Genomic DNA, 10,793 nt, shown 5'->3' with positions numbered 1-10,793 from the left:
ATTTAGGGATGGAGCCTGGGGAGGACGGGGACCTCAGTGGAGTATAAGACCGTAGAGTCCACCCTCCAAAGCAGGGGTAGTCAAACTGCGGCCCTCCAGATGTCTATGGACTACAATTCCCAGGAGCCCGCAGTTTGACTACTCCTGCTCCAAAGCAACCATTTTCTCCAAAGGAGCTGATCTCTGTAGTCTGGAGATGATCTGTAATCCGGGGGGATCCCCAGGTCCCACCTGGAGGCTGGCATTCCTATTCCCCTCCATGGGCATTGAGCAATGGGAGTAGACAGGAGACCTGACTCAGCTAGATTGGGCCCTCTCTGATTGGCGGTTGCTAGACGAGTCCCTCCCGAACCCCCTGTATCCCCAGTTCTGAAGCGGAGGTGGGATGGGAAACTAGGGTTGCCAGCTCCCAGGTGTGACTTGGCGATCTCTTGCTTTTGCAGTTGATCTTCAGTTGACCAAGATCAGTTCCCCTGGAGAAAATGTCTGCTTTGGACGGTGAACTCTGCGGCATTGTACCCTGCTGAGGTCCCTCCCCAAGCCTGCCCTCTCCAGGCTCCACCCCCCCCCTCCAAATAATGTCCAGAGCTGCTCCACCATCTCCACGGCTGGCTCCTCATTTACATTCCAGCCATGCTATCAAAACCATCAGGGTCATGAACTGAAGCTCAGCTAGCCAGTGGCTTTCACTTCACTCTTTTTGTCTTCCGTTTCTGTCCTGTGAGAAGCGAAGCAGCTGGACTGCTGAGCGAGGGCTACTGGGAAAGATATGTGCTCTCGGTGTGACTAATAGGGTCGGTCGGAGGCCAGAGAGACCGGAGAGAAGCAGAGATGTGTTTCTGCCTCAGAGTCCCGGCTGCCCTCTTTCTCCCCCCACCCCCTGCCGAAGATGCACTTGTGAATTCCATCTCTTTTGCGTAACCTTTCGGTTTCCTTCTCTGCCGCTTTCTCTTTCCGATAAAAAGTACTGGAACCTCTTGAACTTTTCGGAAGGAGAGTGTGACGGATTCGTTCCACGCCCATCGAGGAAGCGCGTGCCAAAATGCAGAGCTCCTGATCTCCGAGGGGGGGAATGTAAGAATGATATCGTTGCAAATGATAAAGTGGTTTTTTTTAATATTCAAGATGACAGGTTTTCCCTCCCCCTTCTGTTTAAGAATCCTCGCACATATTTTAGCTGCTGTGAAAAGTTTCCAGATAGCTCTCAAAAAGGTCAAGGGGCAGATTGTTGCATGCAAACACATAGAAGGAAGTATTCTTGGGGGTGTTTTTTTGGAAATATGAAAAATCGCTTGAGGGGGATGAGATTTTAAAGGAAGTTGAGAGGGCCTTTAACCCATTCATCGCTAGCTGTGTCCCTGTCCAATCTCTCCCATCTTCTTTCTTCATGACGTTCTAGATGTAAAATTACGTAGGTGGAGAAGGATGATGATTTGTGGGTAAACAGGGCATGAATAGCTAGAACTGCCTTCTGGGGCAGGGAATTTCTGGCAATTTGGTGTGTGTGTGTGTGTGTGTGGGGGGGGGTATAAGGACACCAGTCTTCAGGTGAGAAGGTTGGAATTACAGTTCATTTCCAGACTATTTAGATCAGTTCTCTAGAGAAAATGGCTGCTATGGGGGGTGGACTCATTGTGCCCCACTGAGCCTTCCAAGGCTCCATCCCCAAATCTCTAGGAGTTTCCTAACCTGGATCTGGCCTAGCCCTCCCCCCATCCCCTACCATTAGCCAGGGATGACCTGGAAACTCTAGGATGGAGTCTTGTGTAATACCTGACCAGGTGCCAGAGCTAAGCTGCAGCATTTTTATAAGGCTGAGAAGTGAGCAGGACCAAGAAAGTTTCCAGAAAACATAGTCATTCCAAATCCATAAATCAGGAGTCTGGAGATCTGTCAACATGCAGAGTTTCAAAAGGCCAGAGTTTCAAAACAAGTGAGTGTAAACATCTAATTAGATTTTCTTCCACACTTCTCCAGCATCTCTCAAGCTGCCATATATTAACCATCTTAACAGCGTGGCCTTAATCCTGTGATGACTCATCATTACTTTCAGATGGTAGCTGCTGTCAAGCCATGAGCAGAGTGCTTTTCCTTTTAATCTGGAGTTCTGCACTCAAGCTATGCCTAAGCTTCTTTATTAGCACAGGTGAACCCAGGGAGTTGGGAACAGCCAGCTGGACTTCATCAGCGGCTCAGAGCTGGGGGATGGGGGTGATTTTGTGCAAGCTCCCTGTTGTAAATCTTGATTTGCCTGCATCTCCTCTCCCCATCTGTCAGCTTCTCCCACTTTAAGTGCCCCTTCCTTCTCTAAGGAGTCCTTGCTATTGCTGCTGCTTGACTGACCCACAACACCTGGAGAGGTTGGAGTCTGAGGAGGGGAGGGACATCAATGGGGCATAATGCCATGGAATCCAGTCTCTGAAGGAGCTGTTTTCTCCAGGTGAACTGATCTTTGTAGTCATAGAATCATAGAGCTGGAAGGGACCTCCAGAGTCATCTGGAGATGTCATTCTAGGAGTTATCTAGACCTTCATCCTGGTGTGTAGTGATGGCTCAAGTACTGTCCAATCGGCACCATTGATCCAAACACATCACTATAGCCCATTGGACGTGACAGACCCACTTGCTGGATCAAGAACTCCTGTTTTCTGGCCAGCACAGCTAAGTGATTTAAATGTTGGGGAATGGTCGTTCTTCTACAGTAGGAACAATCGGAAGAGCCCCCGGGATGAAGTCATGTCTGCAAAGTTCCCCCAGGACAGCTACTGCATCTTGAGCAGCTCGGGAAGACTTGACATCAGTGCCTTTTAGTATTGTAGAAAAATAGATTATTCCAGAGTAGAGGTGGGCGGAAAACCTAAGATGCCTTTTGGGCCTGGTAATAGAATTCACTCCATTGGTGCCACTCAGAGTGCCAATCGATAGGAAAACAGTTTGATCGACTTTGAACTGTTGTTCTTGCCTGATTAATAGATTTTTCTTCCCCTTCCATTTATCCTTGCAGTTTTGGAACCAGGCAGAGACCTGGGCCAGTAATTAACCGGCCTTAATTGCTTCTCTCCCATCCGAAGAGCAAATGGGCTTTCCATTGGTTTTCTCTCACGGAGCTAACAGTTAATTGCAAAGTTCTCCCCTTATTAATCACCTTCTGTCCAAAGGCCTTTCCCAGCACTGGGGAAGAGATAACAGAATCTAATGGTATGGGAGCTACCAACTCACTCAAATCCGGCTGAATTCAGAACAGTTAAAAGCAGCCGTGGAGGAATACACGAAAGCCAGGTGCAGCGAGTTAAGGGAGGACCACCTGTTGTAAAGGACTGGAAATGACACCAACACGCAAGGCTTTGAAATATCCAGTCCCTCTGACCGTTTCCATATTAGGAGACATACCTTGTTTTACTTGCTTTGGATTTCCTTTGGATGCTGCAAGTCGACTCTATCCTTTCCACGTTTGGGTTTTCCTCCCCGTGTTTCCTGGGCTGAAATTCTCAACCTGCTTTCTGCACTGAGTCCGATGAAGGCAGCCTCCCAGCATGCTTTGCTCCCTCCCCCTTTTCAAAAAAATATGGTTTTCTTTGGCAAAATGGTGCCTGCTTGCCCTTTGTTTTTGTCGCATCCCTTAATCCCACCATTCTGAGTCTTTGATCGCCTCCCCCTCCTTCCCCCCCAAAGTGTACTGAATGTAATCTTTATAACTTTGTAATATTATAATATCGATGTACAAGACTGCTTTTTAAAAACTTAGAAACAGTATTGGAATGCGATCACAACCTTTTTATTTTTGAAGGCAGATTTTTTGGAGTAGAGGGAGGGAGGGGGAGGGAAGGGGAACAGCAACAAGGAAAGGAGCATGGCCAAATAACTCAAGGGCATGGGGGAAAAATCTGTTTGCACACATTTCTGCATTGGGCAGCCTCAAAATCGACCCCATTACACTCTGCTATAAAAGAAAAATCCGGTTTTCTGGGGATTCTTTTGCTGCAGGGCAAATGAGGGGCAATTCGGGACTGCGTCTGGAGAACCACATGTTAGTGCGGAAACGGACCAAAAAGTCGACCCTTTAAAAATGCAGATCCAAACTATATCGCTAGTGCAGAAACCATCTCTGTCCGGAGATGTGGAGAGTGCCACAGTAACGTTCCAGAGCTCTGAAATTAGAATAATTGACACCAACAGGCCTCAGTCACAGCTTTGCACATTACAAAGTCCCTGTCTTTGCACTACAGCAAGAGGACTTTGTATGAGACACGTGATGGGAGTTTTGCGCTTTCCAGGTTCTTTCTCCTCCTGTTCCTTTCTCCTTCTCCTTTCTCACCCTTTTCACCTCCTCAAACTGCCTCTTGGGTCCCTTTTGCAAAATCTCTTTATGAGATTGAGCTTCTATTTTGCAACGGTGCGTGGAGCAGCTCCCTGAAACAGCACGAGGAGGCCAAAATGGTATGGAGAGGGAGGCTAAACTTGCTACTACCCCCATACTACAGTCCTGAAGTAAATCCACGACTCCCCATGGTAAATGCACACTACAGTCCTGAAGTACCCACCATGGGTAAATCCAGGAGGCACAAAATACCGGCTGAATGCATGATGCCACGTTCTCATTCTGTCCCCCAGCTGTCTTAAAGACTTGGTTGCATTCAAAGTCTTGGTTCTCGTTGCAAAAGATGTTTAGTGTAGGGCACACAATTTCCTTCAGGTGGGGGAGGGGGGTTGTAAGAAGGTATCTAGTCCCTTTGTAAAAACTTGGTCATCAGTTCCCATGTAAAGTCTACCGGGCTTCTTGCTAATGCAGGAGCCCTTCAGCTGATGGCTTTTTTTTGCCTGCCACTCCAAGAAGCATCAGAGAATACACATGTATAAGGTGCAGGTTTGGTAGACACAGACTACAAGTTCTTAGAAAAAAACAGCTCTTTTATTGAATCCAAACACCAACCAAATACCGAACAAGACGGAAAACACAGACTTATATTCAATTCAGCGAGCCTTCCGAGAGCTCTGATTGGCCATAAGCGAAGCCCTAGGATTGGTCCATAGAGTCCTGTATTTAGAGTCTGTGATCGGTCCTTTTACAAACTTTCATTTGCATGATGGTTCGCATTAGCACCATTCTGTCCACGTACATAAAAATATACTTAAGCGATGTCAGCTATGCCACAAAGGCAGTTCTGTGGGAAACCCAGAGGTGGCATCTGGTAGTTCTAGGACTCACCAGAAACTCTATCATTTGATCACATAGATACCAACAATCCCTAGAGCTATTCAATGTCATGTCTGGGTTTCCCCTGGAAAGACAGTTGTGGGGAAAACCCACAATTGGCATAGTGTAGCTGTAGGACACACTAGAAACCCCTGACTCCCTCCCTCCACAACCCTCTAGCCCAGGGGTAGTCAACCTGTGGTCCTCCAGATATTCATGGACTACAATTCCCATGAGCCCCTGCCAGCAAACGCTGGCAGGGGCTCATGGGAATTGTAGTCCATGAACATCTGGCGGGCCGCAGGTTGACTACCCCTGCTCTAGCCAATTGATCTGGCTACTGTCTCCCATGACGCAAAAGAACCCGTGATGGATTATCAAGTAGAACCTGTTTTCCTGGGCGACGACCCACGAAGTATATGAAACCTGCCTCCTTCACAAAACTCCTTCTGCAATTATTATTTAATCTTCCCCCCCAAAAAATTGCAAGGGAGAGCAAAACTCCAGCAGTGTTCCAGTTCAGAGGGCCTGTTAAATGCTGAGGAATATCAGTGGTTCACAAAGGAATGACAGGATCTGAGAGGTGTGGGACCCAGGACACAAATGCAGAGGAGGCCTCTGAATGCCTCTCGAGTAACCCACCCCCCAGCTGCTTCAGCCCCTCCAGGAGAATGCTTAATGAGCCACAATCTGTTAAGCGGCTCAGAGGTATCCTTAGCAACCAGCCTATTCACCCATTATATTCTCCTCGGCCCTGTGTGTCAGCCCTCAGAAAAGGAGCTGAAAGCCGGTCCAGGGGAACAGAGTGAGGGAGTTCTTCTGGCTGTTACTGACTCAGTCAAAAGCATGCAGTCCTTGGGCCTGTCTGTCTTAATTATACCCTTTGCTCTCTGGACAATAACACATAAACAATGCCACCCTGCCCAACGTAGAGCAGGACCAGCCTGGCTTTACATAAAACACTGTCAGAGGTTCATGAAGTGAACGCTTTCCTCTCCGCCCGTTTTTTTCTTCAACCATTTTGAAGTAGAATCATAGAACAGAATCATGGAAGGGACCTCCAGGGTCATCTAGTCCAACCCCCCCCCTGTACAATGCAGGAACTCACAACTACCTGCCCACCTACTTACAATCTGCCTAGGTTTCATAAAATCAGCATTTCTGTCAGATGACGGACTAGCCTCTGCTTAAAACTCCCAAAGAAGGAGAACTCACCACCTCCAGAGGAAGCCTGTCCCACTGAGGAACTGTTCTAACTGTAAGAAACTTCTTCCGGATGTTTAGCCGAAAATTCTTTTGAATTAATTTCAACCCATTGGTTCTGGTCCGACCCTCTGAGGCAAGAGAAAACAACTTTCCTTCATCTTCTCTATGACAATTTCTCAAGTATTTGAAGATGGGTTATCATATCACCTCTTAGTCGACTTCTCTCCAGACTAAACAGACCAAACTCCCTCAACCTTTCCTCATACGACTTGGTCTCCAAACCCCTCAGCATCTTCTTAGCCCTCCTCTGGACATGCTCCAGTTTTCTCTACATCTTTCTTCCGTTTTGGTGCCCAAAACTCAACACAATACTCCAAGTGAGGTCTAACCAGAGCGGAGAACAGTGCTAATATCACCTCACGTAGTCTGGCCACTATACTTCTTTTAATACAGCCCCAAATTCTGTTTGCCTTTTTAGCTACCGAGTCACACTTGGAGAGAGCTGGCTTCTTGTACCCTGCTTTTTACTATCAAGGTAAAAAAAGGTAAAAGTATCCCCTGTGCTAGCACCGAGTCATGTCTGACCCTTGGGGTAACGCCCTCTAGCGTTTTCATGGCAGACTCAATACGGGGTGGTTTGCCAGTGCCTTCCCCAGTCATTACCGTTTACCCCCCCAGCAAGCTGGGGACTCATTTTACCGACCTCGGAAGGATGGAAGGCTGAGTCAACCTTGAGCCGGCTGCTGGGATCGAACTCCCAGCCTCATGGTCAGAGCTTCAGACAGCATGTCGCTGCCTTACCACTCTGCGCCACAAGAGGCTCGTATTTTTTACTATCAAAGCAGCTTACAATTGTCTTCCCTTCCCACAGCAGACAGCCTGTGAGGTCGGTGGGGCTGAGAGAGCTCAGAGGGAACTAGCCCAAGGTCACCCAGCTGGCTGCAGTTTAGAGGCTGCTCTCCAGTTTAGAGGCTGCTGCTCTTAACCACTACACCAAGAGGGCTCTTTGGTTGCTCGGTTATTCCTGAAACTGTACATAAGAACTGTAAGAGCAGCAAGATGCTCACTGTATGAATGGTGGATGAGCTCTGGGGCTCTGGAATTCCATTGGCAAAGGGTAGAACAGCCCAATAGGTCTAGTGCAGATTCAGATCTTCACGCATTTTGGAAGCGTGCTGGTTGGCCTAAGGAGAAACATCCCATCAGTTCTACCATGCAGCATTGCTGGTGTGAGGATAAAACGAAGGAGGAGAGATGGATGGAAGGCACTAAGAGAAGAGGATCCCCAAAGCTGCCCACTGGAGCTGTGTCCCAGACACTGGGGCGGGGAGGGGGCGTGGGCACAGGGCTGGCCAGTGCGTCCTCCCCCAGTGCCCTAGGCATTCTCATCTACTGGATGGGCTGACCCTGGCCATAATGTCTCCATCCTTGTGAAATCCCCACTTTCCTGTCTGAGATCTCAGCCAATCTATTTGACCTGCAGTTTTAGACTTTCCAAGAGAAACCAGCATTACCGGAATCAGGGTTGCCAAAGCACTTACGTTGTTTACTCAGAGTTTTTATTTGACTCCATTGCAAGAGGCCACGCATATAGTGCCATAAACGTCCTTTCTTTTCCCCTGTCCCTTGTTTACACAGGAGGACAGACCGTTTGGTTGCAGGAGAGCCAAACGCATTATTGACGGCTCCAAATGATGTAAATTGTTTACACGGTCTCGGTGCATGACGAACAACGGACTGTCTGGTTTTCAACCCGGACCAGGGCCCGATCCAGTTCTCCCGGAGGACAAAATGAAGGGCACAAGCAACCAAGTCAGCATCTATCAAATACTAGGACTGCCCTCCAAGAGAAGAGTAAAATGAAGCAATTTGGCATCAAAAGCATATTTAATCCATTTAGCAGCAGAAGAATGTTTAATTCTTAATGCTAATGTTCCCGGCAAGTAAGCAAGCCCTGCAGCCAGATTGCGTGAGTGCTTTCTAGGAAATAAGGGCCAGTCCAGATGACACCAAGTTATTGTGGCACCCATTGGCTGAACTGCTGTGATGTCATGGAGGAACCGTACAGACTGCAAGTCCAAGTGAGTGAGAGATGAGGGAGGTCAGGAAGAACGACCCATGAATAATTCTTGTTACGTTAAGTTATAGGAGCATTCATTCATTAAAGTAGTTATACCTCGCCGTTCCTCTTGGCTTAGAGGGAGCCATGTGATTTTCCAAATATTCTTTCGACAAGAAGAGTTAGTTTTTATACGCTGCTTTTCACTACTCTAAGTCTCAAAGTGGCTTACAATTGCCTGCCCTTTCCTCATCCCACAATAGACACCCTGTGAGGGAGGTGAGGCTGAGAGAGCCCTGCGATTACTGAAGAAGAAGAAGAAGAGTTGGTTGTTATATGCCACTTTTCTCTACGCGAAGGAGTCTCAAAGTGGCTTACATTCGCCTTCCCTTTCCTCTCCCCACAACAGGCACCCTGTGAGGGAGGTGGGTCTGAGAGAGTTCTGAAAGTACTGCTCTGTGAGAACAACACTATCAGGGCTGTGACTAGCCCAAGGTCACCTAGCTGCCTGCACGTGGAGGATTGTGGAATCAAACCCAGCATGCCAGATTAGAAGCTACCAGTCCTAACTACTGGCTGCTTCAGGCAGGAATGGCCACTTCGTCTGTCGAATCGCACAACCCTACATACCAACAAGGTTAAGTTGAGAAGGTATTCTGAAACATACCCAACATTGCTCTGTGTTTATATGTTGTGGTCTTGAATTATTGGTCTTGAAGCAATAGCCTTGCCCTCCATTTCTGATTGGGGAGCCCGCAAACAATCTAAAGCTACTTTTCAACTAAGTCATTATGATTGTATAGTTTCCATGTGCTGATGTATTGATTAAAATGTATCTCGGATGCATCTGCTATATCTTGTTATCAGGCCAAACTGTCCCTCCCAGTTATTGATTGTTTATGGGCTTGATCCATTAAAGCTGAGCTTTTGCGATTTCAATAGGAAAGGCTAACACATATATGAATGCTCCCATGGGGTTGCCATCCTACAAGTGAGGCCTGAAGGTCTCCTGGAATTACAATGGATGGAGATGGATGAGGCAAACGAGAGGTCTCTAAATTACTCTGCTTTTCAACCAGGGTGTAAACTGCACGGAGCTTTTATTCCAACCCCAGATCGATTCAGTCCCTGCCCTCTACACAGAATGCGATTTCTGTTTGGATTTGGGGCGATTTAAATTTTCCTTCTGCAGCAAGAAGGATTGATCCGGAGTGACCCTACCTTTATTGTGCAATATCTTAGAGTGCTTTTAATGCTCAATATATTTAAAAATCCGGATTGGGAAACCAAGCTCCGTGGTAGAGAACCTCTGATAGGCCACACCTGGTCATGTGACTAGCTTGCCTTAAAGGAGAAGCCCCTAATTTCTCTCAACTTCTGTCGGTCCTGGATTTTTCCTCCCTCCTCTGCCTTTTTCGATCTTCTCCCCCTCCCCTCCAAGAAAAGAAAGAGGCTCCCTGCCTGGCTCTTCTCCCCCCACCCCCTTCAAGAAAAGAAAGAAAGAGGCTTGGCTCCCCCCCCCCTCTGAACTACCCTAACCACGTGCAGAAGACTTTCCTGTTTCAATGGGGGGGGGGAGAGGAAGACCCGAGTTCAAAGCGATCTGAATTCAACAGGATTGACAATGGAATAAAGAAAGTAAATGCAGACTCTGCCCAGGACTGCATCTGCAGTCACTCATCTTGACAATTTTATTGCCTCTACTATGTTTCCCAAACTGGCATTCAACTCAAAGGACTGATCACTTGATAACCTTATAAACTCAGCTTGTTATTCTAGCAAGGCTGTGGAACTGGCTGTGTTGCCCTGCCAGGTAGCATACCGGGTACCGGTTAATTATACCCTCGGCCGGCAGGTAAAAAGTCAAAGTCTAGAGCTGAGGGAGACTGTTCACCAAGGAGGGTGGGGCAGGGCGCGCTGTCAAAGCTGGGGTTGCTTGGCAGAGGAGATGCCGAAAGCCATATTGTAGTCGAAGAGCCGGATGTGAAGTCAGAAGCCAAAGCCAGGAACGAAGTCAGAAGTCAGGCTGAAGTTGGGATCCAGGAGTCAACTAGGCTGTAGCAAACCGGAACACTGAGCATCTGGGAAGAAGGGCAGGAAACACACACGTTGCACCCACAAAGAGTTGCCTGAAGCCCCTTCTTTACACCAAGACCGGGTGGAGTAGCCTTCAGCCAGGGGGCCTGCAGCTGGGCCTAATCCGCATCGGAGGAAGGAGCTGCAGCTGGACCCCATCTATCGCTGCTGTTCCAGTGAGTCCTCTGGGCTTGATGGGGTCTTGTCCCGTGGTTTTACATAAGCGGGCATGTAGGGCTACATGGCTGGTGCCAGGTA

Source organism: Paroedura picta, chromosome 2, assembly GCF_049243985.1.
Source record: "Paroedura picta isolate Pp20150507F chromosome 2, Ppicta_v3.0, whole genome shotgun sequence".
Lineage (NCBI taxonomy): Eukaryota > Metazoa > Chordata > Lepidosauria > Squamata > Gekkonidae > Paroedura > Paroedura picta.
Note: the sequence above shows the minus strand (reverse complement) of the source record.